This window comes from Hibiscus syriacus, unplaced genomic scaffold (genome assembly GCF_006381635.1).
Source record: "Hibiscus syriacus cultivar Baekdansim isolate YM2019G1 unplaced genomic scaffold, ASM638163v2 tig00110505_pilon, whole genome shotgun sequence".
Lineage (NCBI taxonomy): Eukaryota > Viridiplantae > Streptophyta > Magnoliopsida > Malvales > Malvaceae > Hibiscus > Hibiscus syriacus.
Window position 1 is genome coordinate 1678048 of NW_024062765.1, and position 25450 is coordinate 1703497.

The 25450-nt window shown below is 35.1% G+C and overlaps 1 pseudogene; it reads right to left on the minus strand.

The window, feature by feature from the left end:
• Positions 1–2013: 2013 nt before the first annotated feature.
• LOC120129916 lies at positions 2014–17321 on the minus strand (annotated as a pseudogene).
• Between the last annotated feature and the right edge of the window lie 8129 nt (positions 17322–25450).

A 25450-nucleotide genomic window follows, 5' to 3' on the forward strand; every position in this document is an offset into this window, starting at 1 on the left:
CAAACAATGCCCTAGCCATGGGTGTCCATCCCGGGTAGCAGGGGTTCAAATCCCGTCAGCCACCAACTAAATCTTTTTTTAGCTAATCAGAAAAAATAGGTAAATTATGAAGTTGGTCCTTGAATTTCCAAAACTTTCAAATTTAACACAGAGGTTTTTAAAAATTTACAGTTTAGTCCGGGAAAAAAATTAATTAATTTTAGTTAAATTTTTGGGGTATGACAATAATTGAAAAAGAATTCTAACATGGTAATTGTAAATGGAAGTTTTAGATCATATACCTACACTTTGAATCAACATCTCATATTAATTCAATTTCGATGTTGTTACAAAATACACGGCTCTGATATGCGCTCAATTTGCCCAGAAACCGATGGTTTGTCTGATCCAAGCACGTTGTACCTCTCATATACCTTTTCGCGATTTTCTGACCACCAAGATTCTGCTTGGTGGTCACGGAATCTTCTCTGGCTGCATGTAAGAACATATGTTGAACATCTAAGATTTATAAGATCAAATAGTTATGCAAACCATAGTTACATAAATTGCTAGAGTTCCCACGATCTACGTATTGTACACTTCGATCCAAAACGCGGTACGAACGCATTCTGGGTCGTTCCAAAATCGAGATTCGGTACGAAAGCTTCTACGATCCAAAGTTGACCATTCAATCGACCCAATTGATGTTCAAATTACGATTTACAGCCATCGATTCATCGTTCTGGAGAGAAGAGAAACCAGAAAGGATAAATGAAGGATCTCACTGGGCTCCGATTTGGTTGCCCCACTGGCCACCTTGAATGTGAAGGATCTCACGCATCTTCGATTATGGAGATAAGAGAAACCAGAAAGGAGAAATGAAGGGATTTAGAGAGAGAGAGAGATGGCAAAATAAGAGATAAATTGAAAATGGAAGTGGGAAGACGAAGAGCCTGGTTTGTTTTTTAGTATAAAAGTAACTTTTATGTTAAAACTATATTTTATTAGATTGAATTTTGTTTTTTTTATTATTATTATGTCAAACGATCCAAGTCACGTAATTAAGAGTTTGTGTTGGTTGAGCTTTTGTTTTTTTTATTTCTTTTCCTGCTTTGTTTTATTAGTTTTATCATGTCTTTTAAAGTTTCAAGTTTATTCATGACTTTATGAGTTTATGTAATTTGTTTTGAACTTTGAAGTATTGAAGTTACTGAATGAAATCTATAGTATTGAAGTTACTCTAAGATATTTGAAGTCTTGAAGTTACTTATAAAATTTGATATAGAAAAATAGCAACCTAAGAAACTGGTACATCGTACCAATTTATATGGTACATCGTACCGGAGCGATCCGAAATGAGTCTACCCCACTCGTACCGAATTTTAGGGACCTAGCGAATTGCGATCCCGTTCCATGTTCCCGTACCAGAGTGTACCGCGATCCATGTGACTATGATGCAAACTATTGCATCCACCAGCTACATGGATGCAAAAATGGGGACCCAGATTGGTGGGCAAGGGCAGACACAGGGGGTTGCCAGGGGTAGCCCGGGCAACCCCTCAAATTATGAGGAACATTGATAAAATTATATTATTTTAGTATTTTATATATATATTTTGTGATTTTTAGGTAGAATCCCATATTTCAGTTAAATTCTTATAGAAAAAAAAATTTATACAACAAAATTGTCTACTTAGTGTTAATTTTTTCTAATTTTTTTTAATTAATACAAGTATCACCTTTAATATTATGCAACCCCTAAAAAAATTTATAAGATTTTTTTTGTGCAACCCCTGAATTTTTGTCCTGTGTCCGCCCCTGTTGGTGGGTGCTTTTGATTTTTTCCTTTAAGGGTTTCCCCAAAGATGATGAAAAATATACCATAAAAGCCTACGCAATTTCAAGTATCAAATAAAAAAATCCAGTAGGTTTTTGAAATATTGTTATTGTTGCATTTACATGAAGCATAATATATTATCAGATATAAACGAACATAGAAAATGTACCTGAACCGCACACGTTTAAGATCCCATGCAGAATTTCTGCTTCATACCATTTTCGCTCTCTCTGAAAGATCCAAATTCTCTATCATCAACAACCTCTGACACACTATTGTTTTATGCCTGCAAATCTGCAGTACCCTTCAGCAGTCTGGCATCTGAATGACCATTGATTGCGGCAGAATCAAGTGCAGTGGGGAAGCAAGGAATAAGTGACCAATTGAATCAGATCTCAAATGTCCCAATTCATTTGCATCTGGATAGTTAACACCATTTTTCTCCAAGCCATTTGGAAGGTATGCTGATTTAATGTTCTCAGTGTCACAAACTTCAGGTGACAACCTCTCAGCCATTTTTTTGAGCTGGGAAGTAAATAGAAATAAATCCTTTAGGGACTTGCAAGGAGAAAACTGACAAGGCAAAGAAAAAGCCAGGGTTTGTTAACTAAAAGTAGTTTTTAACATATAAGACAATGAAAGGAGTCATTCAATCATCTTCAATTGCTCAGAATGGTAAGTGTTAACTAAACCTCTATGGTATATCATGAGTGGGTTTTAGGATTGCTTTGCAAGTTAAAGAAAACATATTTCAAAAGAAAAGAGTTCAAGTAAACAATAAAGGGAACAAACTAATGCAAAAAATAACCTTTGCTGTTAGCGAATTTATAACTTCCTTAGCAGCTTTAGATTTAGCAGACTCCTCTGCAGCCAGTGCCATAGCTTCCTGAGATTTCTTTGTTGATTTTGCAGCTCTGATTCTTGGAGGTCGCATCGCTTTCTCAGGGTATCAACCTATAACATATCCATAATTATCAGAATTTCATCGCCTCAGTCGCCAGAAGGCCCATCCCCTTTACAAATATCAAAATAACCTCAAATAGAGATACATACTGAAAGCACCAACAACAGCAACAGCAACATCAACAACATTCTTACCTGTCCACGCAGCTTAAGCACTTCTTGGTTCAAAAGTTCATTTGTCTTTTTCAAACTATCCATGACATTTTTGGAGAATGAAAATCCAGATGCTGTTGGAATTGGGGTAGAAGAATGGGGGGGGAGAATTGGTTTAGGAACCGTCCATCACAAATCTATAGAAGTAGACAAAGCAACCTCTTTCAATTGCAATAAAGAATGTGCTTGAGTAGACAAAGCAACCTCTTTTTTCCTTGTTTAGCTGCTTTGATATCTAACTGCTTAATCATGTCTATATTTGAAGGAGAATCAGATTTGGATAATCTTATTTCAGCCTTATCCAACCTGTCCTTATTCTGACCTGAAAGGCGAGGAGCGGAATTCCTCCTATTATTACCAGCTTCTAAACCCTTGTTCATTTGAGCAAAACAGGAATCATAGACACGATAAGGTTTCCCTGGATTAGGAGCTACAGCTGCACTTATTGCTTTCCTTGAACTGCAGGAATGACAGTGCACAAGTCCACAGTTGTAGCAATTATGCCTTTTTCTGGTGAACCCAAAAGCCTGTTTACAAGCTGAGCATTGAGTTTCCTCGGCACCAGATACCCATTTATGAAGACATATAGCAGCACTATAATGTGAACCACAAGCAATATAATTGACAATTCCATTCTTCAAACCCTCAACCAGAGTAGTGGTTTTTCTATCTTCAACATCTCCATGACCCAACCTACCATTAGCTCCTTTCCCCTATGTATAGATTTCATTCCTGGAAGTTGACCATACACGGTACTTCCCATTGTAAAAATATTCCCTGATGTTGTCAAACCAACTGTTAAGCTATGCCCGCAAGCAACTTTGTGAAAATTGTAATCAATTAGTGCTAGAACACATGTGGGCTTAAGCCAGGGTTCATTGTCTTCATGTCCAAGACAATTTTTGTCCCCATCACCCCATGTGAATAATTTTACTGATGAAACACTAGTAGTAGATTGAGTGACAATAACCTCAACAATGGCAGCGGTATGCCACACTCCACATGCCACAACAATTGTTCTCAATCCTGACAGACTTCTCTTAGATATGGAACATTTTCTCTGTCACCGTGGCCCAATACACCAAATGCTCCATCCCCAAAAGTAAATAGCTATCCTGTTGACGTTATCAAGGCTTTATGCCACGGACCACACGTTACTAAAGCAACTTGAAGTCCCCGTAGAAAAACTGAAATCCTCTTTGGTATCCAATGGCTGACATCATAATCATGACCAAGAAGCCCAACATTGTGAGTTCCATCTCCCCATGTATAAATCTCCCCAGTCATTATAATGGCACAAGTATGAAATTCTCCACATGCAACAAGACCAACACTAGTAATAGTTAGTGATTCTACAAGATGAGGTTGAACGACCTCCTTCCCAACACCATGACCAAGTCGTCCACCAGATTCTTCACCCCATGTGAAAACTTCACCTTACCTTGTAACTAGGGCAGCATGCTTGACCCCACAAGCTACATGATAAACATCTAAAACTACATTAGACTCTAAAGGCCTTGGAAGAAGCACATCTCCTCTTGTGCTCAAATAATTGGTGTTCTTATCAGCCACAACCGTCGCAACACTATCACATATAACCTCACACCATATATACACATCCCCTAAAGCATCATAATCATCTGGTGCAGAATCGTGACTTGAAGTACTTGGAGCACTAGAAACACTTACACGAAGAACATCTGAACCATGTCATCTTACTTGCATATTTGTGCCGTCAGATGCTACATGTGACCTTTCAGACTGAAAAGAATTCTCAGGCCGTAAACTATTTGGAGAAATATCTGGGTTAAAACTGACAGAAATATTAGGGGAGCTAACATCTCGACTGGTGCTAACAGAACTATCACTTGCCCTATTTGATGTCAGGTCTCTGCCATCCTGAAATCAATTGGTAATACAATCGATTATATTCAAAAGAGCGTTGGATTTGTGTGCTTGTGACTGAAAGAATTTTTGTAACTAAAAGAATAAAGCAATGAAGCCTTGAATACCAACAAAGTTAACTAAACTACCAAAATTCATCAAACAACCAAGTAATTTTATATACGTACAGACTTCTAATATGGAAAGAGCTTAGGGGATAGTTCTGGAACTGTTTCATGAATAATGAATGAATCTTTGGAAAAATATTTTCCATTTTGAAAATGCACAATCTGGAATCATTATGTATGACACTTCATGCAACAGAAACCATAAAACAATTAGGGAAAAGGAGTCAAATGAAGATGGAATTACATCAAGGTAGAGGCCTCCATCACTCCAACCATCAATTTTGCAACGTCCACCCTGACCAGAAGATATTATTGCTTTGAGGCTGCCAATCTACACCTCTGCCCCAAATTTGTCCTTGCAGATCTTGGAGCCAACAATATATTAATTAAAACAGATGCAAGTAAGGGGAAAAATAACCAGATCAATAAAATTATCGAAAACAATTTATTGTTTATCTACGAACAGAATGTCAAAGTTCCATTACTAACCAGATCAAGTGACTTTTTCCGTTGTCATATAAAAGAGAAAAGGATAAATAGTCCTTCTTAGGACGGAGATAACGCTGGAAAATAGCCTGATAGAGTAGCAAAGATGTAACAACACGAAAAATTGGAAAAGAAAAAAATTAAGTAATTGGAGAATTTGGGGATTAAATTAAAAAAATTTAAAACTTGTAGCATGTTTTAGAGTTGAAGGAAATTCAGGGACCAAGCCCTGAATTAACCCTAGAAGTGTCGGCAACCTTTGTTTAAATATATGCAATTGTCTGATTCATATCAGAACAATTGCTCAGTTTTCTTTCTTCCAACGCCCAACTTCCAAACCAAATTCTGATGTCGTCTGACCTCCGATCGTCGTTTTGAAATCACCATCGTGTTCATCATCGAGCGAGGAGCAAACCCCCTTAAATCAATTAAAGTGAAACGCTGCCAAACGCCATGAATTTCAAGTCAAAATCTCGACGTTGTTTTAGCACCATCGCCGAGAAAATCTTAAATTCATCGCGGATCGTTGCTCCGTTTTCGACACCTCTCGCACCATCATATTCCTTGTACCGTTCCGAGTCCACCAGTGTCCTCCTTGTCTCCGTCGGTGGTGGCGCGTGAGGATATGAAGCGGTCAAAGTTTCTGATTTGTTGAAATCGAGCTCTCCACCGTTCAAAATTGTGACCCGATCTTTGTAAGTGTCTCAAAATCGCTTAAAATAATTTTTAAGATTTTTTCCGTAATTTTTTCGATGACGGAAAGTGTCCCACGCGCCACCACTACGCGTGGGGAAGGTTAAAAAAACCGGTTTGACCGGTTTTGACCCGACCCGTTTACCGTTGATCGGGTGTTAGTTTTGTAATTATTTTTAAAAGGGTGCTAGTTTCGTAAATATTTTTAAAAGGGTGTTAGTTTCGTAAATATTTTAAAAAGGGTGATAATTGTGTAAAATGGTTGATCGTCTGTTAACCTCCTTTGACCAGAACTTTAACCGACATTGACTTTTTTCGAATATATCTATCCTGACATTTTTGACGTCCCAAATCCATTCTTGGAGTATGCTTCGCCAAATTCGAACCCAAAAGTCTACAAATCGTTAGTCTAACCCGTTGACTTTGACCAAGAATTCAAATTTTTGTAAGGTCATATTTTATGTTTTTCGACGTCCTAAATTTGATTTCAAAGTCCGTTTTGTGAAATTCTGACCCAAAATCCCCAAATCGAGCTTGTAAACCCAAAAAGCTTAGTATTTTAGCATTTTTGATTATTTATTTAAGATATGGTTATGAAATTGATTCAGTAAGATATTTTATGAAGGTACTCATGTTTCACCTGAGTGAGGATCAGTTAGGTCCGATGTTGTCCGTTCGTCAGATCAGCCTGAACCCCATACTACAAGAATTACCCATAGATTTCCGTAAATTATTTTAAATAAAGATTAAGATTATTTATATTAGGATTCCAATATGGATTTTTCCAATTCGTAGGATCTAGCGCTGCAGCAGAGCGAGATCGACAGACCCAATAGTAAGCTTCCCTATCCGATTTCTCATACTATTATATGGGTGTTTCCTAACGGTGTTATCTTACAGTTTTAAACTATATATCTGAATTGTTTTATATTATGAAGATATTAAATATTTTATGAGAAAATATCCGGTGTTCTGAATAATGTTTATTTAATGTCTGATTTATCGTATATTTCTTATATGGTTTATAGTTACAGTATTTTTGTATATGATTTCTAAATATGAAACATTTCCATATGAAATGGATTAATTACCGTTTTTACTCCAATGCATACATGTTTATTATTGTCATTGGGGGTATGATTGAAGGAAGTATTCTTAGGTCCCTTTGCTGTGTGCAAAGGTAAGCCTTACAGTTTCTCAGGTCCCTTTGCTGTGTGTAAAGGTAAGCCTTACAGTTTCCCAGGTCCCTTTGCTGTGTGCAAAGGTAAGCCTTATAGTTTCCAGGTTCCTTTGCTGTGTGCAAGGGTAAGCCTTACAGTTTTCCTAGGCTCATCTGCTTTGTGCACATGTTAAGCCTTACTGGTGTACAAGTGGTGTACGGGTTCGGGTGAACCTACACATTCTGGTGATTGGATGGGGGTAGTGTGCATATTACTAAAATGTATTTGATAAATTGTTCTTTTTATCTGAATTATTTTGATATGTATATTTTTATACACTGTATGGAGCACACTGGGCTTTTTAGCTCATTCTGTAAATTTTACCTTTTTCAGATAACAGCAGACCGTAAGTTAGCAGATTTGGCATCAGGGAGATCAACTACTTTTATTTTGTACGAACGTATTTCTCTATATGTTTTCCAGTTATATTTGGTGACATGTATTTTGCTATCGTTTTGGATATATTTTTATTATCGATATTTTGTTCCGTATTATCTCCAATGTTTTTATAAGTTGTTTTAAATATAAAAAGAATCTCTGAATGGGTCCTAAACTTTGGATTTTTTAAGAAATTTTGGAGAAAAAAAATGTGTCATCTTATTTTATGATTTAAAGTTTTCTTGAGATCTCTAATGTTAATCTGACATATATTTCAAATTCTTTCTGTAGAGCCTCATATATCCAACGATGAGTGCTACTAGAGGTCGTAGAACAGGACGTGGACGTGGTCAAGGGCGAGTTGCCCGACCTTCTGTTATGTTAGATGATCCGATTTCAGCACGTGATCCTCCTGTTCCGCAAGTAAATCCGACCCTTTCTCATGATGATCAGTTTAATCCTGTTAGAGACCCTTCCGTCACTGGGGATGAGGGTACTGAAATGAACGAAAACGCCATTAATAGAGCTATATTCTACATATTTCAGAGAGCTGCTAGAGCCTCTAGTAATATGACTTGAGTGGAGATTTCGAATTCTTTGGTTGCTGCTGGTGTAGTTCCATTCGAGGGTATTACTAGTGGACCTCCGACAGATGCTGAGTATTGGATGGAGGACACAAAGAGGATTATGGATGAGATGGATCTGAGGCCTGAGCAGAAGTTAAAAGGGGCCCTAACTATGTTGAAGAAAGAAAGCTTCATATGGTGGCAATCAATTTCTGGTAGTATTCCGAGGAACCAGTTAACATGGGATCTTTTTAAGACACGTTTCCAGAGTCGCTACATCAGAGAGAGATACATGCAAGAGCGACGTCAGGAGTTTCAGAATCTGGAGCAGGGTAGCATGTCTGTTATGGACTATGAGGTTGAGTTCATCCGATTGAGCTGATATGCTCCCGGACTTGTTGACACTGAGACAGATAAATGCTTGAGGTTCGAGAATAAACTCAGGTATGAGATCAGGAGCCGAGTTGCTACCCACTGGGAGAGGAATTTTGATGCCTTGGTTAAGATAGCCAAGATTGCTGAGGAAATAGAGCGATTGAGTATGGAGAGCAGGAGAGATAGAGATCGAGCTCAGGATCGATTCCAGAGGCCTTCTGGTTCTGTTGATTCTTCTGCGCACCCCAGCAAAAGAGGCAGGGGTGAGTCCTTTCAGAGAGGCGACGCGAGTGCCAGGCCTGTGGCATCCAATTCTTCAGCTGTTCATCCTTCTAGACATTGTGGATCTTCTAGATTGCAACCTATACTGACATGTGTGCACTGTGGAATATGTCATTATGGTAAGTGCAGGCTGAAATTGGGGACATGCTTTATATGTGGCTCCGGTGACCATTTCATGAAGGATTGTCTAGAGCAAGATCGTTCAGTTCAGACGCCAGCTCGTACTCCCGCTTTTACTCAGAGTACTGGTCAGACTCCAGCAGTGAGTCGTAGTCAGGGTAGAGCTCCAGGATCGACTAGTAGAGGCTGAGCATCTCAGGGTAGGGATCCAGTCAGATCTGAGGCCAGACAACTTGCATTGGTTTATACTGCTAGACTTCGACAGGATCGCGATGGGCCTAATGTGATTGCAAGTACTGTTACTATTCATTCAGTTCCCTACTTTGCATTGTTTGATAGTGGTTCTACCAATTCCTATGTATCACATTCCGTTTCTGAGGGTCTAAATATTTATGTTGAGAATACTGAGCATTCGGTGATAGTTCAAAGTCCCTTAGGCAAGTCCATAGTGTTGGATCGTATTTTTAAGAGTGTCCTATAGAGATCAATGGGGAGATTTTTCTGGCCGACCTGATGGAGTTACCTTTGGAAGAGTTTGGTTTAATTCTCGGCGTAGATTAGTTGGACAAACATCGAGTAAATATTGATTTTGAGACTAAGAGAGCTGTTCTGAAGACCCCAGATAATCGAAAGATTGTAATGATCAGGGAATGCCGTGGATTTCTGACGAATGTTGTGTCTGTTTTGGTAGCTGAAAAGATGATCAGGAAAGGTTACGAGACATATCTTGCTTATATTTTGGACACTATGAGTTCTCAATCTGATATTGAAGGCATCTGAATTGTCAAGGAATTTCTCGATGTTTTTTCCCGAGGAGTTGCCTGGATTACCTCCGGATAGAGAAGTCGAGTTTGAGATTGATGTCTTTTCTGGTTCCGGCCCGGTTTCAATAACTCTTTATCGTATGGCCTCAAAGGAGCTTAAGAAACTAAAAGTCCAACTTCAGGAATTGTTGGACAGGGGATTTATTCGACCTAGTGTATCACCGTGGGGAGACTCAGTTCTATTTGTCAAGAAGAAAGATGGGACAATAAGACTTTGTATTGATTATAGAAACCTGAATAAGCTCACGGTTAAAAAAATATCCTCTGCCCAGGATCGATGATCTATTTGACCAATTTCGAGGGGCTTCTATCTTTTCAAAAATAGACTTGAGGTCTGGTTATTATCAACTCAAAGTGAAAGATTCAGATATTCCGAAGACTGCTTTTCGTACTCTGTATGGACATTATGAGTTTTTAGTGATGTCATTTGGGTTAACAAATGCCCCTGCTGCTTTTATGGATCTGATGCATAAGATGTTTCGACCTTATTTGGACCATTTTGTAGTTATGTTCATTGATGACATACTGGTGTATTCTAGAAGTGAAGGAGAACATGAGGAGCATTTAAGGATTGTTCTACAGACTCTAAGGGAGAATAAGCTATACGCTAAGTTGAGCAAATGTGAGTTCTGGCTCAGCAAAGTGACTTTTCTTGGACATATCGTCTCTGCTGATGGTATTCGGGTGGATTCGAGCAAAGTGAAGGCTATTCTGAATTGGAAGGAACCCAGAACGTCTGAGACCGTAGTTTCTTAGGCTTAGCTGGTTACTATTGTCGTTTCGTTGAGGGGTTCTCCCTTATTGCAGCTCCTCTAATGAAACTATTGAGGAAAGATGTTCCATTTGTCTGGTCTGAGAATCAACAAGCTAGCTTTGAGAAACTGAAGACTGTTCTAACTCAAGCCCCAGTGCTGATTCAGCCTGAATCTGGGAAAGATTTTTCTGTCTACAATGATGCTTCTCACTCTGGATTAGGATGTGTTTTGATGCAAGATGGGAAAGTTGTCACTTATGCGTCACGTTATTAAAGCGCATGAGCGTAATTATCCTACTCACGATCTGGAGTTAGCTGCTGTGGTTTTTGCTTTAAAGATCTGGAGACACTACCTCTACGAAGAAAAGTGTTATATCTATATTGATCATAAGAGTTTGAAGTATCTGGTTACTCAGCAAGAATTGAATTTGAGACAGCGTCGCTGGTTGGAGCTTCTAAAGGACTATGATTTTGAGATAGAGTATCATCCAAGGAAGGCTAATGTAGTGGCCAATGCCTTGAGCCGTAAGGCGATATCAGATCTCAGAGCCTTATTCGCCAACTTGAGTTTATTTGATGATAATAGTCTGTTAGCAGAGTTGCAGGTTAAACCCACTTTGGCCGAGGAGATTAAGGTCAAACAACTTATGGATAGCTATTGCTTACCATTATTGAACAAGTTAAGCAAGGAGCGAGTTCAGAGTATACTGTGATCAGGATGGTATTTTGTGTTTTCACGGTCGTTACTGCGACCCTAAAGATGAGTTGAGACGGATTATTCTTCAGGATGCTTATAGTAGTCCTTATGCTATTCATCCTGGCGGGGACAAAATGTACAATAATCTCAAGGAGCGCTACTTTTGGACTTGTATGAAAAAGAATATTTTAGATTTTGTGGCGAGGTGTTTGACTTGTCAGCAGGTTAAGGCAAAACACCATCATCCATCTGGATTGTTACAATCAATTAAGATTTTGATGAAAATGGGAATGCATTACGATGAACTTCGTTAATGGTCTTCATCTGACTCATTCCAAGAAGGATTTTATTTGGGTGATTGTTGATCGACTCACCAAGTCAGCGTATTTTATCCCTATTCGGATTAATTATTCTCTGGGCAAACTGGCTAAGTTGTACATTTATGAGATCATTAGACTTCATGGTGTTCCGTTGATCGAGATCCGAGGTTCACTTCTAGGTTCTGGAAGGCTTTGTACGAGGCTCTGGGCACTCGTTTGAATTTCAGTACAGCTTTTCATCCTCAGACTGATGGACAGTCTGAACTAGTTATTCAAGTGTTGGAGGATATGTTACGGGGTTGTGTGATCGATTTCCGTGGTAGTTGGGAAGATTTCTTGCCATTAGCCGAGTTTGCTTACAATAATAGTTACCAGGCAAGTATTCGTATGGCACCGTATAAGGCTCTGTATGGACGTAGATATCGTACTCCTATGTTGGACAGTTGAATGATAGAAAAACTTTGGGTAAACTTGGTTCGAGAGACTGAAGATACTGTCAGATTGATCCGTGATCGCTTAAAAGAGGCATTTGATAGGCAGAAATCATACGCATATAAGCGACGTAAGGATATCGAGTTTGAGGTTGGAGATCAGGTTTTTCTTAAGGTATCTCCATGGAAAAAGGTATTGAGATTTGGACGTAAGGGTAAACTGAGTCCGCGATTTATTGGGTCGTATCGTATTCTGAAGAAAGTTGAACCTGTTGCTTATCAGCTTGAGTTGCATCCCCAGCTCAATCGTATTCATGATGTTTTTCATGTGTCTATGTTGAGACGATACCGTCCAGATCCGGATCACATCATTCAGGTTGATGAGGTGGAACTGAGACCTGATTTGTCATATGAGGAGGAGCCGTTCAAGTTTTAGAGATGGATGAGCGGGTTCTTCGGAATAGGCGTATTCCAATAGTAAAAGTTCAGTGGAGTAATCGTAGCCCCTCAGAAGCTACTTGGGAGACATTGGAACTGAGACCTGATTTGTCATATGAGGACGAAATTTCTTGTAGAGGGAGAGAATTGTAACAACCCGAAAAATTGTAAAAGAAAAAAATTAATTAAGTAATTTGGCAAAATTTGGGATTAAATTAAAAAAATTAAAAATTGTAGCCTGTTTTAGAGTTTAAGAAAATTCAGGGACCAAGCCCTTAATTAACCCTAGAAGTGTCGGCAGCCTTAGTTTAAATATGTGCAATTGTCTGATTCATATCAGAACAATTCCTAAGTTTTCTTCCTTCCAACGCCCAACTTCTAAACCAAATTCTGATGTCGTCTGACCTCTGATCGTCTATTTGAAACCACCATCGTGTTCATCATCGAGCGAGGAACAAACCCCTTAAATCAATTGAAGTGAAACGCTGCCAAACGCCGTGAATTTTTAGTCAAAGTCTCGACGTTTTTTTAGCACCATCACCGAGAAAATCTTAAATTCATCGTCGATCGTTGCTCCGTTTTCGACACCTCCCGCACCATCGTGTTACTTATGTCATTCCGAGTCCATCGATGTCCTCCTTATCTCCGTCGGCGACGGCGCGTGAGGAGGTGAAGCGGTCAAAGTTTCCGATTTGTTGAAATCGAGCTCTTCATCGTTTAAAATTGTGACCCGAGCTTTGTAAGTGTCTCAAAATCGCTTAAAATAATTTTTAAGAATTTTTCAGTAATTTTTCCGACGTCAGAAAGTGTCCCACGCGCCGCCACTGCGCGTGGGGAAGGTTCAAAAAACCGATTTGACCGGATTTGACCAGACATGACCCGTTGACCCGACATAACCCGTTGACCGTTGACCGTGTGTTAGTTTTGTAATTATTTTTAAAAGGGTGCTAGTTTCTTAAATATTTTTAAAAGGGTGTTAGTTTCGTAAATATTTTAAAAAGGGTGATAATTGTGTAAAATGGTTGATCGTTGACTTCCTTTGACCAGAACTTTGACCAGCATTGACCGACCATTAAATAGCCGTTGACCTTTTCCGAATATACCTATCCTGACATTTTTCGACGTCCCAAGTCCCTTTTTGGTCTCCAAATCGTCAGTCAAACCTGTTGACTTTGACCAAGAATTCAAATTTTCGTAAGGTCATATTTTATGTTTTTCGACGTTCTAAATTGATTTCGAAGTCCGTTTTGCAAATCTTACAATTTTAAACTATATATCTAAACTGTTTTATATTATGAGGATATTAAATATTTTATGAGAAAATATCTGGTGTTCTGAATAATGTTTATTTAATGTCTGATTTACCGTATATTTCTGATATGATTTATAGTTACATTATTTTTGTACATGATTTCTAAATATGGAATATTTCCATATGAAATGAATTAATTACCGTTTTTACTCCAATGCATACATGTTTATTATTGTCAGTGGGGGTATGATTGAAGGAAGTATTCTCAGGTCCCTTTGTTGTGTGCAAAGATAAGTCTTACAGTTTCCCAAGTCCCTTTGCTGTGTGCAAATGTAAGCCTTACACTTTTCAGGTTCCTTTGATGTGTGCAAGGGTAAGTTTACAATTTTCCTAGGCTCCTCTACTTTGTGCACAGGTTAAGCCTTACTGGTGTATAGGTGGTGTACGGTTCGAGTGAACCTACACATTCTGATGATTGGATGGGGGTAGTGTGCATATTACTAAAATGTATTTGATAAATTGTTCTTTTTATCTGAATTATTTTGATATGTATATTTTTTTACACTGTATGGAGCATACCGAGTTTTTTAGCTCATTCTGTAAATTTTACCCTTTTCAGATAACAACAGACCGTAAATTAACAGATTTTACATCAGGGGAGATCAACTACTTTTATTTTGTACAAACGTATTTCTCTATATGTTTTCCAGTTATATTTGGTGACATGTATTTTATTATCGTTTTGGATATATTTGTATTATTGATATTTTGTTCCGTATTATCTCCAATGTTTTTATAAGTTGTTTTAATTATAAAAAGAATCTCTGAATGGGATATGTGACCACTTAGGTTTGGGTCTAACTTACAGACCGGGTCTGGGGTTACAAAAGAGGCAAACTTGGCATAACTCAGAAGACAGTTATGCAAGCATAGTAGGAAGAAAACTAGATTTTCTTGGAAAAAATAGTAAAAAGAAATAGAGTGATATACTGCGCATGTAACAATAGAACCATAAGGATCTTACAGTTCTTTGTCCAGGAATAATTTTAGAGACTGCAGCCAATTTCAAACTTCTTTCACCGCTGCTAGTAATCCAGATTAAATATGTTTCATCCTGCAATTTTGACAAATGAAAACAGATTATAGAAGGTGCAAAGCCAAGAAATAAGTAAAACGGGCATCACTTGTAAATTAAAGAGTCCTAGAATCATGTCAAGTTAGGGACATTGTTACAGTCGCCGCCTAATGGATCGAGTCATCAGGCTCACAAGGCTCTTTCCTTATTCTTATTTCTCTTCCATGATAATGAACTATGATCCTTGCTGAAGGGAATTATGACGTAAATTTCATTGATGCAAATAAGCTAGAGGTTACATACCTTATTTGAATAAAAAACTTACTAAGCAATCAATCCTAATAAATAAAGTCTTAAAATAATATAAAATACTAATAAATAGAATCTTCTAATAATAATAAACTAATATCTTTCCAAAAATAGTAATTATTATTATTTAAAGTAATCCTTGACTTCACACATAACAGACAGCATGTACGAAAATATATAGCCAGTCACTGTGTACCTGTTTCTATTTTCACAGAGGCAATCCAATAAAGTGGAAAGACTAGTATCAAACCAAGATAAAGAAGGCATATCCATAAATCATATTTAACTTTGGTAAATCTCAGAGTCAGATACCAGAACAGCTAGTTGAACCGGGAAACAATGGCTTGTCTAGTCCAGTGGCTATAAAAGAACTGGGAAACAGTCAAACCAGTAAAAAAACAAGATGAAAATGTAAAAACCAGTTATGTAAAACTTGTAATGAAAAAGTAAACATGAAGCTAACAGAAATCTGGAGAACTCTAATTAAAGATTAGCAGTTACAGGACTTCCTCTCGATGCCAACAAAAAACTAGGATCCAAAGCAACATGACGAACACAAAGCAATACGCTCATAATGCCGAAGACTGGGAACTGTTATTTGGAACGAATTTATGGAATGTTTGGAACCACAGAAACAAACTAATATTAACCATGTTTAAACTAGCCTGTCGCCCTGTCCAACTGGTTGAACCAATTTAGCTGGAAACCGGAGGTCCAACCAGTTCAACCACAAACCTATCCTGTTTTTTAACATTGAATGACCAGACAAAATGAACTGTAACGCATGGTTTTTTAACCAGACAGAATTCACAACTCGTGAACAAGACAGAAGGATTCAATGTATGGAACCAAACTTACATTAGAAAGTCTAAATGGACAAAACTTTGGCTTTCCCTTGCGACCATATTTCAAAAGCTGAGCACCCTTCTTCAAAGCTATTAATCCCTACATCATGTAAAAAAATACCATATGTAAAAAGGATATCAATATCAAGATACATACAGAAAATTGTTCAAACATAAAAAACATAACCATCAAGAAAGAAGGCAATAATAATGATAACAAGATTTAAGTTTCCTCACACAGTCACTTAAATCATAAATCAATAATTGTCAATCATCGAACAGCACATTTAAGTGTCTATATCTCCGATGTTCGTAATATCACCTTATTTATAGGTCTTATATACATTCGTTAACAGTCAGCATAGTATTTAAACAATGCCAAGCAAATGGCAGGGCTTTAACAATTGGAATAGTAAACGGATGATATATTTTAAAGTCTAAGTGTAATTCTCGGCCTTAAAATGCGTTAACCAAAATTGTCAACCATTCTCCCCCTAAATTTCTCGAAATGAAGAAATAACATAAATTTCAACATTACACAACTCTTGAGATTCTACTAAATTAGGCACAGAAGAAGGTATTTTTTTACAGATTTCTAGAATCTACTAAAATCTAGAAAAAGAAACCAAATACTCATTGTAGCCATTCAAAGAAGTAACAAAAGAATCCAAAATTTGAACAAAATTACTCATCATTTCTTACCCTCTGATCAGAAAAGCAGGGAACACATATGAAAGTGAAACAAAGCTAAGAAACAAATTCGAGAAGAAATAAACAAAGCTAAACAAAATTCTTAAAGACCTGGTGGATGTCACGTTGGGCATTGCCGTAGCTAAAAAGATCTTCCATTCCATATGAGGAAGTAACCAGAATGCCACCTCCCTCTACGATCCCTCTCTTGAGCTCCGTTCATCATCAGCTGTCGTCACCTCCTCCTTACTCTGCTCTCCTCTTCTCTTTCCCTCCTACGCTTAACATCCAAACATCTTTAGCCTCCACATTTCCAAAAACGAAAACAAAACAATTCCAGCAAGAGTCAAGCAGATTTATGTGACTCTCTTCCTTCAATACCAAAAGCTTAGCGTCCAGCTCTTCAATCCACCACCACTTAGCCGGTTCTTAAGTTAAAGTGATGGCGGGACGACTCAAAGGTCATAATGGCGACTCTGCTGCAGTGACTGAAGGGAATTGCCAGGGGAGCAGATGGAGGTTACCGGAGAAACCGGACGGGAAGGAAGAAGAGGGGGAGCTGCAGTTCTCCGACTGTTGTGTATGTGTGTGGTTTTTTTTTTAACAAAAAGGGAGATGGTCAAAGATTAAGAAAACAAAAAAGCAGGAATTGGCCTGAGAGGTTGCGAAGGTTTGAGAAGACATTTCGAATGCACTTTTTTTTATTTTCAGTATCTTTTTCTCCTTTTTCTTAATTTCTAGGGTAAAATATTTATTTGGTATTTCATATATTCTCATATTTCTGTTTAGTCACTAAATTATTAATTTTGTTTAAATCATATCTAATGTGTTATTTTCTATTTTAGTCACTAATCGTGAAATTTGATCGTTAACTTATGAAAATTATGATGTAGCATGATATAATAACAATTTTAGTCACTAAAGTATATGTATTCTATTAATTTTATCTTAATTCAAAAAATTCTTAATATTTAAAAATTATGTGTTTGGTTTACGGAATGTAAGATTACGTTTGGAAATTACATTACTGGAATGTAACATTACTATGGAATGTTGTATTACCTTGTTTGGTTTGTTTAGCATGAATGTAAGATTATAATTTTTGGTTGGAGAAATATAATATTACTTAGATTCATATTTTACCAAATTATCCTTGTGATATATGTTTTTTAAAGTTAAACTTTAATATTAAATTATAAATATTTGAATAAAAATTCATAAAATTATTTTAATCATTATATTATCGAACTTTTGAGGAAAATACATTTAATATATAATTACTATAATTTTAGTATATTAAATCTATTTTTTAAAATAATTTTTATAAGTATCATATTTATTTATATAAAATATAATATAATACGAAAAAAATAATATTATGATATTGAGTGGACAAAGATATTGTTTTTCAATATATAAGATCCATTTTTAATAACTAAAAGTTAAATATTATTTTAAATAATTATATTTTTATAATAATTTTATTCTTTTCATCCTATAAAATTATAAATAATTAATATATTGAATATTAAAAATATAAAATATTTTAAATTCTCAAATTTATCAATATTTTAGTAAATCAAACTCTTTGTATATTATCATTATGTTTATAATTTTGAGTAAAGTACAAAAAATAAGAATTGAGAAGTATCGTTATAAAAAGAATTCCTTAGTCCAAGCGTATTATTGTCCAAAATGAGAATTGTGTAATACCTAAGAATTTAGAGGTAATGACACATCATTTTAACAAACAAAAAAATGCTACTATTAGAATTCTCTGGAAATAATATTTTCCTTGAACCAAACGTGAAAATATAATTCCGAAAAAGATTGTTCCCCTTAATAATGATCTTTTTCGCGAACCAAACATTTGTTAAAACTTCAATAAACTATTAAAATGATAAAAAACAATAACCATTATTAAGAAGCTTCAATTTATATGTAGATTGTGATCCTTTTTACTGCTGGCCTTAATTTTTGTACTCAAGTGGAAACTTTCTTAGCTCCACCCATAAGTTGGAATATTTCTTAGTTCATCGCCAGCTTGAGGAGCATAGAGTAATATGTATGTTTGTATAATTTGGCCTTTTGCCCAAAAAGAAAGACATTTATGGCCTACTTATATGTATAAAGTTCCTTTTTATGAAAAAAAAAAAGGTTAAAATGTTTGAAAGATTAACAAAAAAGTTAAAAATTTAAAAACGTTGTAATGATATTGTTGGATAAAATAAACAAATGCGATTTATAAATATTGGTAAAATTTATTACTGGGAATTAAGATACATGTAATAAATTTAAATATCTGATAAATGTCACTGTGAATTTGAATTGCTAATTTGCTATGCCTTGGGTGCCCATATATATGTATGTATACATACATATGATATACATGTGTGTGGATCGATGATAAATTGCTGACATTTTCAATGTGTTTTTCACTGATCGGAGTGGGGGTGGCTGTGCTTTACTTGCATGCAGCTTTAAACATGAAAATGTGGAGTCCACTTCACTGAAACACAGACAAAAAAGGAACAACCACAGAACCGTCGAAATCCATTAGCTGATAGCTCCCTATCTTCAGTTAAGACCACTCCCTCACTGCCTTTCTCTCCTCCCTCCACGTGTCCCCAAAAGCTTCCATTTACAGCATATAACCCCTCCCTCAGCAATCACCCCCAGACAATCTTGCTTAATCACATTGTCCTTGGTTGCAAGTTCGTTTGCACTGTTGTTAACAAGTTCTTTCTTTGATATATTCTTCTTTGTCGTCAGTGGGTTTTGTTTTAGAAAACTCATTTGGGATAATTGATAGCCAGTTTAAGTCTCAAATCAGATATGCATTAATTGATGATTGTAATCTGTTTGATGGTTACTGGGGCAGGCTGGTCTTGCCAAACTCATTGGACTTGGTGGGGAGACTAATGTCCAGGCAAGAAGCCAAGAAGTTCCCAATCCACTGATTCTTCTTATATTCATCATGTGGTATTAATATTTCATACCGAGAAAGGCTGTCTGCTTTTGAATAAAGGGTGAAGAGCAAAAGAAGTTGTATGTGCTTTCAAATGAAATCATTTAGAATATTATCTAGAAGGTTGAGATCTTGAAGATTGTCTTGGTTGTGATCTTCTAAGAAGATAGAATTCTCTTAAGTATAAACTCTCTGACAGGGATTAGAGAAAATACGAAATGATCTATTTCTTGGGGACCATAAACCCTTTATATAGTTTATTTAAGAATAAATTATTATCTATATTTATAACTCTGTCCCTCATCAAATTATAAATACAACTTTAATAATATCTACACTTTTATTTCTATGACACTTCTAATACTTATGATTTTATATCATAATTGGTCATTTAATTTATGTCATATTTTATGATAACATTGTACACTATACATATGTGCCCACAATTATGGATTTTAATCCAAAAATCTCCCACTAGAGCAACATATGTTTCCTGACAAATGTGCAACTTTATGAGCTCAAAATTTGTTATCATACAATAGGTATTCTATAATAATCTCGTCCATCAACTATATCCATATAGGATCAAAGCAGCCTTTGTCATATCAATCATGACTAGACCCATCAATGGTCACATACATAAACATAGTCAAATGACATAGATCAATCATGAAGCGTAGCATGGAAATTACATGCAATGTAAACCGTACATGTTTGTTTCCAACTGGTCCTCTTTAGTGAGATCAAAGTTTACCAAAACAAAGTGTGGATAAACTAAAACAAACTTTATTTCTGCAAAAAAAATAACCTTAAACTGAAGTAATTGAAATTGTGTTTATAACCAACGAGCATTTAAATTACAAACTCCCACTAAAAACTGAATATCCTTAAATGATATTACACCCACATGAGTTGTGTGCTCATGAAAGACCTAGGGTGACAGTTCCTTAATAAGCGCGCAATAATGAGTTTGTATCGTTATGCTCTATAAACACATAACCACTTTGTATTTTCTTTAACAATCAGAAACATAATATTCATGTCCTTAGACTTTAAGGTGTTTATGTTGTATATGGAATATATGATTACAACTTTATTGTCACAACTCACGTGGTCTTTCTTATCCATAATTAGCAATTCATGTGACAAAATTTTTCATACATATTCCAATAAGTCGAAGTCCATAAACCTGATGATCTCTTACTTACTAGACTCCTATATGCGAGCATGAATAATTTTGTTTTTAAATGTATCGTATGAATCAATTTGGCTGCTATCCAATGATCCATACGCAAATTGCTTAAATATCTGCTTAATATCCCAAAATCATACGCTACAACTGAATGCATACAAACCTAAGTATACATTTAAACTCTTCATTTAATTATGAAGTATAAGGAACCTTTTTCCATTTCCTTAGTTTCGAAAAAGCATTCTTAGGGCATCAATCAAGACTAAACTTGTTTCCTTTAACAATAAGGGGTATCACTTATTTTACTCCCACTAAACTTGTAGTATATACATTAGTCAACCAAATTTATCTCAAAACCAGATGAGATAATCATTTGATGAAATTTGTTATACAACTAACGGGAGTCATACTTACACTCATAAATGGATTTCCTTAATTTGCATATCATTAATTTTGTATCGTTAGATAAAATTTCTAATTGCACCATATAAATCATCTCATAAATGTTACCATTGATAAACACAATTTTGAAATCCAACTTATGTAACTCAATACCAAATATAAGCAACAAGAATCGTTATTGTCCTGAAAGAGTTTTTCAATGAAACCAATAAGAAAGTCTTTACAAAATTAATACATTCTTTCTGAGTATATCCTTTAGATACAAGATATGCCTTATACTTGTTAACATCACCTTTTGCATCCATCTTGGTTTTAAATATCCATTTGCAACCAATCATCTTTGCACCTTCAGGTAATGAGACAAGTTCTCAAACTTTATTATCTCGTATAAACCTTATACTCTTCTTATATAACATTAATCCACTTTTGAGAGTCAAAACTTTTATGACATGGCGAAAGTTGATTTGATCATCTTCCATCATTTTACTTCATCTTTATTTCTTGTAGAAACATAATAATCTAAAATAATATTTCTTTCATCTTGTCGATCTTCAAAATGACACTTGTTCTTTGAGGTTGTTGAGTTTGTTATTCCGTAACAATTTCTAATCTTGAATGGAGATGTAACATCCCAAATATATGGTCAGTGATCAAATTATAAGAATTTAAAACTTAGTGGTTTAATTGGAATAACTTGAAAAGTTTAAGGATTTAATGTGGAATTTTGTTTAGGACTTGATATCAAAATTGGATTATTGGAAGGGCATTATGGTATTTTCACAAGAAGGATTTGTATCTTCCCTTTTTAAGAAATTATTAAGAACATGTTTGAAAATATGGTATGATTTTGAGATGCAAGTGTTCTAGTGAGATTTTGGATGTTTAGGAGTAATATATTTGAGAAAAGTTGGTTTTGATGAATGAAGTTGAGTTTAAAGGCATAAAGGGATATATAAGTAGGAGATTTAGGTTAGTTTTAGTTAAATTTCGAAATAAAAATGGTAATTTCTGGGCAAGGGTATCAGTATTGGAAGAACAATACCGATACTTCAAGGCAAAATCAGTTTGAGTTCAAGGATCAGTATCAGTACTGATTGAGGGAGGTATCGATACTGAAAGGGGAGTATCGATACCAAGAGTAAGGTATCGATACCATTATCATGTTTGAAATTCTAGAATGCCTAAATGGTATCGGTACCGAAGTGGGTATCGATACCTTATAAGGGAAGTATTGGTACTGTAGTGGGAGTTCAGATAATGCGCCTTAAATGATAAACTAAGTGTTTCTTTCAGCTTAAGTTATTATGTGTGGTTTAAGCGATATGAATTATGATATTCATTTTCGATTGTTCTTGTGTAGACATCGAATAAAGACAAGTTACGAACACTTCGATGTTATAAGTTATCGATCAAAAGTGACAAGGATTCGTTTAGGACTTCAGTGAGGTAAAGGTAGTGCAACTCATTTGTTTATATTCGATTCAAGAGCGGCTTGCGATAAGCCAACCTCAGAGTTTTCGATCGAAAAACTTTCAATTTCTTTTATGTTATATCTTTACAATGTTTTATTTAAGTTATATTATTTAAGTTATGTTTGATCATTATGTGTACATGATTATGAAAATGTGACATGTGAACATGTGTATACGAAAATACTCGATGTGAAAGTGCCTATGTGAACAAGATATCCTTTTAATAACGAAATGATAAATAATTATATGGTTAAAACCCAAGGTATATGTATGAGGATTAGTGGTATAGTTGGTATGCCAAGAGTTGAGGGTTCTATGTGGTCCTTCGAGACAAAACTATATGGTCTTTCGGGACAAATATATGGCACTTCGGTGCAAATTATGTGAGTTGTGGTGACAACATTAGTATACAATCTCAATGTACTCAAATGCCTACAATTCTCAGTAATATACAATGGGCCATTAACAACAAAGTTATATGAACCGAACAATGAATAAAAGAATCTATTCTTGTTATGAAAAACAATTTGAATCCCTTATGAAATGTTTTATGACATTAATAAGAATTTTTGTTTATAAAGTTTTATATGACTCGTATTTGCCTCACTAAGTCAACGACTTAGCGTGTGATTGTTTCACACGTAGGTTTGAAGAAATCAGAGGATTAAGGTTAGGTGAGGACAACATACTCTCGCGAAGATCATATCAGAACAATTTAAATGTAGGTTTCTTGTAAATTGTAAACTGTTGGCATGTACTACAAGTTAAATTGAAATGCTCTGATCTATTTTGTAAACTTATACATTTGTATTTATGTAAATTATTAAGTTTATTTAAATATTAATGTGAATTTTTATTATTTGATTTAATTCAAGGGTTCCATCATTTTAATACGAATAAAAGTTTAAATTTTCCCTACTTTTTAATAGTCAATGATTTGAAAAGTCAATGCGATACCTCGGATTCGTATCCGGGTCGGGTACAGGTTAGGGTGTTACAGGAGAGTTGTTCAATATTATATTATTGAGGTTCTAGATTCACTTCTTGATTAACGACATGTATTAACACATGGATATCATTAAAAGTGATAATAGGAATTGAGTTATAATTCAATTCACCCTAAAAAAACAATTCCTTAAATCTCATTTCTCCCTCCAAACTTAACATCCTAAAAATAATGTTATAGGTCTCATCTTAAAAATATTTCTAATTATGAGATCATAAAACTTATAACCTCCGGATTGCTCAGAATAACCAAAGTCGTTGCTTACTGTTTTAGAATTTAATTTATCCCCATATGTCCTAAATTATCTCATAAAGAGAATAACCATTTATAACATTATTATCTCTTTTGAGTTGGACCCTTAACAACTACATATTGATTTTTTTCCCTTATCTTTATATGCACTTTTTCAAACGAGTACTTTCAAACTTATTATGCTCCAACCTTTCTTCCTCTTGTACACAATGAAAAATGAGCTCATTTAGAGTTCATTTGTCTCTTTCAATTGATTAAACTCTATAAGAAGCGATATTTAAATCACAAGAACAAGTAATTCTTCAGAAAAACTCGATCTTAAGTGCCTTAAGTCTGGAAGAAATATGAAACATATCCATAATGTATTCCCTCATATTTTCTTGAACCTTACACTTTATAAACATCAAATAAGTAAAAAAATGATGTCATGTAAATCTTATTGTTTTTAGGAAAACGTTTCTCATTTTCGTCAAGGAAACCGTTGGCTTGAATAATATTTTCAGATTATGTGCCCTTAAAGGCTCAAAAAATGTTGTTACTTCATGATCACAAGACTCATGCGATTTGAACAAATTTTACCTCTCAAAATCCGTTATACCAATTAAGGATGTTATCCCCCATAAGAGGTATAAATTGTTCTTTCCTTAGTGCAAACTTTATGTTCTTACAACCAAAACTTTATGTAAGTGCATTTTTTCATTCATTGAGATTCGTTTTCCTAAACATGAGTATATTTTTTTGAAGGATCCTAAACATGAGTATAAAATGGATAATAACAGATATTGTGATAGCAATAAATAAATAATTAGCTGAACATAAAACAAAACATAAATAAAACTGAAGCTCGCATTAATATTCTTAAGTAAACAAATAAATTCAAATTAATGGTTAATTCCCATCACAAGATACCAAACACTACATCAATATCAAGTCTTGGACAATAATATTAACAGTAAACAGTACTCTTGTTGTAGTAATCAAACATTGACAATAAGTTATGTCGAACAATAGACTAATCTTTGGACTAATGTAATGCTCACATAAAATACCTTATAATTGTCACATATTATTATCACAGGTGTCACTTGAAATCGGGTCAAATATTAACTTTCCTTTGAGTCAATTAATAAACGCATGAATCACAAGAAACACATAATCATCTTGATATTTCGAATAAATCAGTCTACACAAAAGAGGTCACTTTGGCGGCATTTTGTTTCAACTAATCTACCAAAATATTATACTTAGCCAAAATATGAATGAATTTGTCTCAATATGTATATTCTAATAACAAAATTAAAACTTAAATTTTGATCAAACTGAATTGAATATATGCATATATTGCATTAATAATATAAATAAAATCATATAAATATTATCAACCAATCAATTTCTCTTAATTTTATCTTTTAAGTAAAAGATAACCAAAATAACATTAATTTTGAATAACTTTAAACCT